General features: G+C 35.0%; 1 long non-coding RNA gene across 1 annotated transcript in view; it reads left to right on the plus strand.

Annotated features, from left to right (window-relative positions):
- Nucleotides 1-5,258, plus strand: part of LOC111086679 — a 16,926-nt gene extending 11,668 nt beyond the window's left edge. Inside the window, exon 3 of the long non-coding RNA XR_002611407.1 lies at nt 4,230-5,258. This is a non-coding gene — a long non-coding RNA (uncharacterized LOC111086679). The remainder of the gene's footprint in view (nt 1-4,229) is intronic.
- Nucleotides 5,259-9,226: the final 3,968 nt, after the last annotated feature.

Consider the following 9,226-nt stretch of genomic DNA (forward strand, 5'->3'; position numbering starts at 1 on the left):
GCGTCACTTTGGTTATATTTATGGGCGTGTGGAGAGTTTTCGAAAATTCAGATTACGTAACAATACTGATGCTAACACTAGCGTTTACGTAAACACATATATATTGTTGATTTTTACACACGAGAATCTTCTACAACTTTAGAGAATAGGTGGGAGTTTTGCAATACATATTTAACAGTATAAATTATGTACATTTCTAAATATAAATTTGATTTAATCAAACATTGATTTTAAAATGAATATATAATAATAAATCCGTCATACCACAAGGATATTTCTGTATTGTATGAAGCATCCTGGTTAAAGAGATTGGCACTAGAGTGTGCTTTGCTAGCGATTATGACGGTGACTGAGGGTGATAGTAGACTAATACTGTCAAAAAGCAAATTTACATTCTATATTTAATGAGCTTTCCGAGTTCAATTTTTTGCCGGACAATGGACGAGGACTTGCTTTTTTGAATAAGCATATTTAGTTCAGTAGCAATCAACCTCGAGAGAAAGAAAGCTTGGGGCTGCACACAATCTAATAGAAAAGGACTGTCCAGACGTCTGCATAGGTGCGTGCACTGAGTTATTGTTTTATTTGTTAACAAAGGTGTTTTTTTTCTTCTAAAGTTGTCCAGACTTTTCATCTCACACTTAAAAAGAAACTCACTGCAATCATCTCATACAGAAGCTCTTTAAGACCTGGGCAAACTTGCTGTTTTCTACAGGTGTATATGTCTTATTCTTGTTTTACTAAACAAAATCTGTATCATGTAAATTAAATACTGTGACAAATGCCAGAGGTTTGGAATGTTGAAGATTGATAGAATGAAGGATTGGTGCAGCATAGTTACTGGGTCATGGTATATGCTTGGAATTGACCTAATAAGACCATTTCCTGTCATTAATAAGAACTGTCAGTACATTATAACCTGCAAATTACTCCAAGAAACTGATTATTGCTGTTGTATTACTTGACAAGCCGGCACTTGGGATTTGCAGTCATCTGATTGATATATTTTACAAGCTAGCTTGCAAAACATTTTAAAGCATTAATAAATTCAAATGTGCAATTGTAGTAAATATTAAATGTTCCCTTAAAATATATTGGGTCCGGCATGGCCAGGTGGCTAGGGCGTTATAATGTGACGGTCAATCTGAGGGTCGTGGGTTCGAATCCCCGTCACACCAAACATGCTCGCCCTTTCAGCCTTGGGGGCGTTATAATGTGACGGTAAATCCCATTATTCGTTGGTAAAAGAGTAGTGAAAATCAGACCAAATATGTTCTAATAATGTACTGATACTCAACTAGGCTATATAAGGTAAAGTTCTAAGAAATTTGCTCTTTTTAATATACTAGACTGAGAAAAACAAATACACAAAGTTAAATTAGTAAATTCGTTTTTTTTTTCTTTTTTCAGATCAACTAATACATACTTGAAGTGATAGCCATCAAGCATACAATTACTTCTGCATACTATTCCCAGACAAATGGTCTCAACGAAAACACAATACGATTATTAAGAGAGCACTCGGTAAGCTTGTTGACCAGGAAATGAACAACTGGGACAAATTTATGACAGTTGTATTATGGGAATAAATACTAATAAATAGGAATCAACTAAATTCGCCGTCCTTTTTTGTTTTAGCAACATGCAAGTTTTGGAGTAGAAAAGCAGCTAGAAGAGAATAGTGGCGATGATACAGATACAATTCCTGATATTAGTATTTCTATCTGTGTAAAAGATAAAGTGAAAAATAAAACTGCAATACGTGAATCAGTTCGTTTGTTTTTCGCGCAAAGCTACACGAGGGCCATCTGTGCTAGCCGTCCCTAATTTAGCAGTGTAAGACTAGAGGGAAGGCAGCTAGTCAACACCACCCACCGCCAACTCTTGGGCTACTCTTTTTACCAACGAATAGTGGGATTGATCGTCACATTATAACGCACCCACGGCTGAAAGGGCGAGCATGTTTGGTGTGACGGGGATTCGAACCCGCAGACTGCGAGTCGAGCACCCTAACCACCTGGCCATGCCGGGCACATGAATCAGCATTTTAACCAGAACCTACAGTTTATGAAAGCCCTGTAATAATTTTTATTGTGTTCATCTATAATTTCATTATGATGATTGCCTCTATAAAATTTACTTGTTTTTTTGTTGCTGTTGTTGTTGGCTTAAAAGGGAAAGCGACTATTCAACACCATCCAATATTAACTCGTGTACTACTATTAATAAAATAGCAGGATTTGACTGTCACTAGTATAACTCGTACCTTGGGCATATTAGAATGTTTTAAGTTACTGTTGGTATTTTATATAGTTTTTGTAATTTAGTGCCCGATAATAAACCTCAAAGAGATATATAATAATCATGGTTTGTTTTACAATTATACATACGTTAACCTAGCTGCTTTTTATATCAGTACACCTAAATGTTTTGCATGTGATCCCTGAATTATGGGTTTTACTAGCATCTGTCTGATGGTACATGAATGATGGGGAACACTTTAGGTGACAGTAAACTAAGCTTTAGACTACTTTTTGTAGTAATACAATCTTGGCCAAAATCTTTGCATACTGTTCTATATTTATGTTATTGTCTACGTGCAGGGAGTAATTTTTGAGTAAATGCCCGAGTAGTAACAGAGAAGGTAGCGTATGTACGAATTGTTATTCTGGTTTTTATAAGTTTTTTTTTTTAGTCTTTGTTCGTAAAAACACACATACATACCTGTTTTGTATAAAAGGGTGTACTTTTGTTATAATATTTTTCGAAACAGATCAACGCTTTGTTCAAACAATTTCTCTGTACTTGGTGTAGAGACATGCCTCGTCATGTGTCAGAAGTTATAGTCAAATTATTCGACTGTCCAGAAATGGTATGAAGCAAACAGACATTGTCAGAGCAGTAGAGTACCCCAGTGTACTGTATCCATAATCCTGAAACGTCGTTGGATTACAGGAAACTACTGCCAGAGATGACCATGTTTTGATCAGGTTAGCATATGAAGGTCGAAAAAAGTCTTGCAACACCTTATGACAGGAATAACATGAACACATTTATTCAAGGGTATACAGAGGAAAGTGAATAGGAGACTGAGCAAACAAGGTTATTTTGCAAGAAGGGCTATCTGCAAACCGAGATTAACCAGAAATCACCGTGTTACTTGGGTAAGATAGCATGCTAACTTACAGTTAGGACACTAGCGACATGCCATATTTTCACATGAGTCCTGTTTACAGCTTGTTAAAACTGATAGTAGAATTTGTGTTCGTCGTTTTCCTGGAAAACAGATGAGGGAAGACTGTTTTTCCCAACAGGAACACACCGGAGGTGGTGCAGTACATGTTTGGGCAGTTCTTTATCATGGTGGGAAAACTGCTCTTCATATCCTCCAGGGAAACGTCAGTGGCATCTCCTACAGGCATCACGTACAGACGATATTTTCGCCATATGCTAGGAAAATAACTTTTTGTTCCAGGATGGCAATGCTCCTATCCTCATTGCGTGTATTGTACACGATTATCTCGACAAAGATGATGTTACAAGATTACCATGGCCAGTAAAGTCTCCAGATTTTAATCTCATTGAGAATTGTTGGCCAGAACTGAGCCAGAAAATTGCTGACCACGACCCTAAATCAACTACTGTAGCTGTGTTGCAGCGCCATCTAGTGACAGGTTGTGACAAAATCACAGTGGATTACACCAATAATCTCATCAACAATATGCCACGTCGCCTTGTGGAGGCTGTTACGAGAAGGAGCAACCAAGTACTGAATGTTTAATATGAACTGATATAAGGTTACAGGCGCTGTTTATAATAAGTTGATGTTATATTTTGTCATTATATATGTTTTGTTTTGATAGGTGAAAATCTGAATTACACATATTTCTGTAGGTGTCTGATAAAATTGTCTGCTGTTCTAATAAATCATTCATGATGTCCATAGAACCTGTCTCATTATACAAATTGCATTTGTAGATGTTTAATATAACATGCATTTCTCAGTTTGACAGTGCTAAGTGTATTTGTATTCTATCTTACTAATAATGATCTTAGTTGTCACAAAATATGCAAACATTTAGGGCAAGACTGTATTTACTATAGAACAAATGTATATATTGCAAGATAATATATGTTAATTCCGTAGTAACTTGATAATAAAATAGTGTTAAGCTTGGATTGGTACATTATATGTATATGCATTAATGCCTCAGCATTCTTTGTTTAAGGTTACAAGTGACATTCAAAAAGCACAAGAGAAGCAGAAAAATGAAGTATAAGAAAAGTAGGGAAAAGAGGGGAGGGTAAAATGTGTCAGTTTCAACCCTGTGACGAGGTGCTAAGCAGAAATACTGACCGAGAAAGGCCATAAACTAGAGTATTCGTGGAAAGGTCAATATGAAACTGTTGGGATTACCAACAAAGGGGTGGCCAGACTGACAATGAACGAAAATAAGAAATCTCGGTTTTGGCTGTTCGCCGGTTTTCGACTTTGAGACACTCTGGATACCTGAAAAGTGGCATATACACCGGAGATAGGGCTACTATGCCAAGTAGCTCTTCATATCTAGCTTCTGATGACTTTTGTATTGCTTTAATATGGAATGCTAGCGCATTTTCCGATACTTTTACTCTGTAATGAGTAAAGGATTCAAACATATCGCATATTTTACATTTTCAAATATAATATTCTTTCACCAATATAAAACTCCAATAAGCAGATATCGTTAATATATGTTAGTTAATTCATAGGCTTAACGAGACTGAAACAAGTATTAACGAAATTTCAAGTTTTAAATACACGATAATCAATTGAAATAAATAACACAGCATTACCTTTAAGCGTTCTTCTGTTTGTAAGTAACGACATACATATCCTTTTAACAAAAAATATAGGACACACATGGTTCTACTAAATACAGTCTGCCATTACGTCATGTTATTTTACGAGAACTTTTCGACTCTAGCAAATTGTAAGGAACAAACAAACACACACACACACACTATTTTTGATTTAATGTAGCAAATTTCTAATCCTGGTAGCAACTTCCTGTGAAGGTTTGCCAAAAACATCCTGCTCGTCAATGTTACGTCATCAACGTTGTGAGTTTTCACTTCTAGATTTAATCATATGTCCTAAAAACTTACAAGTAAATTATTTTCTGAACGAAACCGTTAGTATAGCTGATTGTGCATTCAGTTAATAAATAATTGATCACGTGTCATAAAAGTTTTGTATACTTTACCAGTAAAATCATTATTTTAAAGAGGCACCTATTATAGTGTTACGTATCTGGTCGTTTGTTAATTTCCGGTATAAATTCTTTCCGAGGACCTTCAGCGATACAACTCCTTTCTTAATTAAAACTAGTTTATTCTTTTTCGATACAACTTTGTAATGTACAGAATTTCCACAGTAACTTTAAACTTAACAACCTTTATAGCACACGCTATAATTCACAGTGATTCACACACTTTACTTATGGTGCCTCTGTTTGCTTGACTCAATTATCTCTATCTTCAATCTATCTATATCTCTTCTATTTATCTGCCTATCTATCTATCGCTTGCTTTATTTGCCGGGCTTATATACTAAAAAAAGAGGGTGCCTGGAACAAACTAGAGTTGCCAGGAAAATTCATGATCCTTCAAGAATGTCATCACGTGTTACCAGAGTCACGTGACTTCCGCTGTCGTAACAATAGTATAGTATATTATACAAGTCATGTTAACATTTTTATCACTTCTTAATTCATCCACTATTTGAACGAGGTTAATATTATGAAATAATTATCCGTCGCTTCATGTATAAAACACTTCGCTTATTCATTAGTTCTATAATTTTCGTTTCTCTAACTGATATTTTGTTCTGAAAGGTTTCCATTACATCTAATGTATAAATATTAAACAAGACAGTTACATTGTTATTCCATAGCCGATTGTGTTTTTTTTTATGATTTAAGTATATTTGTAGTTTAAGTACAAAGCTACACATTCAGCTATCTGTGCCCTGCCCACCACGGATATCTAAACCCGGTTTCTAGCATTTTAAGTCCTCAGACATACCATTGGGAATGATTTAAATACCGATTTAGTACAGATTTAATGTGCTGTAGCATATGATTAGTTTTTGTTTCTATATTTAATTTGTATGACTTACTTTTTTCATCTTCTAACGTTTTATATGTGAAACATTTATTAGTATTGCTAATTCATTTGTTTACATTTCTACAGTAACATAACATACATTTAATCTATTTATAGTACACTGTCATACGGATATTGATTCTTATTTATTTATTTTTACATTTCATCGTGAGAGGCTGGTCCCAAGTGCATAATATATATAAGGTGATTCATGTTGCATTTATCTTTCATTATATTTTAAGATGAATAACCGTTTACAACACTCTTTTACATTCTTTGATAGATTGTTTAGGCAGAATATTCATGATGAAACTTTGTAGAATGGACGACAACTGCCTGTTGTAGAGACACGAGTGTAGAGGGACGACGTTTCGAAAGTCTTCTGCCTTTCGTCTTCAGGACCAACAGAAAGTGGTTAATCTCAATTTAAAAGCAAGATTTTAGCCTCTCATCGCGAGGTTATCTAACTTATTCCTGAAAATATCGTGCGATTTTATAGTGAATTTTTCCTGACATTCATTTTGTCATAGTTTTACACGAAAACGTTCATGATTATTTATAGTTTGATAAATCAAATCTTTTTCATCATTGTTGATCTCTTGAGTGAAAGTGGAAACAAATAAACGAGTGTCTCAACCATTTACTCGCGGGAGTAACAGTTTGAATTTATCAATTTTATATTGTACAGAACTTATTTCATCAGGGTAGAGAAATACGTAATATTAGTTTAAATTCTCAATACATTATTTTCTTCAAAGATATTATAAATTGAATGTTTTAACGAAACAAATATTTCTGTCAAATACTTTGAAGAAGCCTATCAAGATGCAACGAGGCAATCATGTGATTACTTACTCATCCATTTGAAACAGCAGATGTCAGACCAGAGTGGACAATTTCCTGGAGATAAAGTTATAGTATACGTACCAAAGTAAGATAAAACTGGTGTTTCATCGTATAAATACTCAGTGATTGTCATGACTGTGGTCGTGATACATCTAGAAGGATTTTACCTGAAGGACGGACAGTATGTGGTTAAAGAACTAACGTTAAAATGTTTAGTCACTGGATATATAAGTGTTTTTTTATTTAAACAAACGTTTTCGGGTGAGTATCTTCCAGATACAGATCGTCGACAGTGTGAATGGGTGACCAGCTATATTCGTCACATCCTCGGGTAAAGTGGAAACATTGACTATCCCTACTTGTGGAGTGTGGTTTGTTTGCTGAAATAGAAGTTGTTTATCTATAGTGGGAGAGAGAAAACCAAGTCGTTAAGAAGTCTTCTTAAAATTTCCTGTTAAAAAAAGTAGATGTTATATCTAAATGGATGTATCAATAAACAGTTTTTATATGTTGTACATACAATCTCTATGGATGTATAAATAAACAGTTTTTATATGTTGTACATACAATCTCTATGGATGTATAAATAAACAGTTTTTATATGTTGTACGTAGTCTCTTTTCATTTATCCATCATGGCACTTAGAGTTAAACAACATCAAGAGTTACTCTGTGCATTATCTAAAGCTACACGTAAACAGATTAAAGTAATAATTGCTGGAGCTAAAAATGAATTTATCTTGAGCATTTGTGAATGTGCTTTAAATGTTTTAAGGTTAACGTTCCCATAACGAAGATAAAAAAAACAACAGAAACTTAGATTATACAGGTCATTATTGAGAGAGTTGGCTGTCAAGAAAACATCAGTTAAACAAAAAGGAAACTTGCCAATGCAGAAAGGAGAGTTTTTACCATGACTCGTAGCCCCAATACTTTCATTATTTGGTGGTTTGGCAGGATGGGCTATTGGGAGACCATGATTTCCCTGATCCGTTATTAGAGATGCTGAGGAAACTGAATTGTTAAAAGACAATCATTAGGTCGAGCACCTAATGGTTGAGAGGGTGTTATGAACGTTTGCAATCTGAGCCAGAGTAGTAAGTATCAACAGAATGTAGGAACTAGATTCTGTGGGTGCTACTCTGAAAGCTATAAATGATTGAAATGGAGGTGCAGAGGAAATTACTCTGAAAACTTAGCTTGGTCAGAACTCTGCAAAGGGTCACCCACAGTTTACAGCATTAAAGAAGCTCTTACCCTAAGCACGTGGCCCCATGGAAAGTGTGCCCTAAGCACATGGCCCCATGGAAGGTGTGACCCAAAATCTGCTGATTTTCCATTTGATCTTCGTGGATGAACAGCCAGTTCTACAATTAACGAGGGAGTCCAGCCTTTCTTGAGTGTGTATCAAGTACAGTAATAACAGCGCGAATTTTCAATCATGGTAAATAAACTTTTAGTTCAAGTCTTAATTCACCTTTTTTTTTACCAGAAAATATTTATTTCATGAAGCCTGAAATAAAAATAGTATTGAGTTTGATGGCCCCTAGATGACACACTTATGTCACTTCCAAGATTAGTTTTGGCTAACAACACGAAGGTTGTCGATATTTTCCATGCAGGAGCAGGATATGATCTGTAAAACTACTAGTGTACTTGAGGAAGTGTAAAGGCGGCATACATATGGTAATATGCGTATGTAAAACAAACGTGTGTGGTAACACGTGCATGCTCTAAACATTACATGGAGTTCTTCATGGGTGTCTTAAGTGAATTAAAACAAATGAAGCAACTGCATGCAGAATTGTAACAAATGGAAAGGTAGGCAAGAAGAAAAGAGAAAATAAAATAAAGAGAGCTGTTAACAAAGGATTTTGAGCTCGTTGTGGAGTGTTGTTAAATATATACTTAAATGGGGTGAATTTACTGAAAAGTATTATTTAAACTTACATTACACCTGTGATTTTTCATTAACGCTGAACGAATGTCTAGATTTTGACATTAAGCAGGTTTGTGAATTTAACATCAAGCAGACATTAATAACGAAAATACACATCATGTCAAGATGAAAGTTTCAACTGGGGTTTTCAAGGACAGTTTTACCTGATGTTCTCCTAAGCATAGTACCAAAATTTGTCTTTTAACTTAAGTTAAAATATTTGAGTGAATGAAATGTTCACAAATCATATTTATATTAATAGAGCTACACGTGTGTTCAATAGGCTTCGACCTAC

The sequence above is a fragment of the Limulus polyphemus genome, unplaced genomic scaffold, assembly GCF_000517525.1.
Source record: "Limulus polyphemus unplaced genomic scaffold, Limulus_polyphemus-2.1.2 Scaffold1317, whole genome shotgun sequence".
Classification (NCBI taxonomy): Eukaryota; Metazoa; Arthropoda; class Merostomata; order Xiphosura; family Limulidae; genus Limulus; species Limulus polyphemus.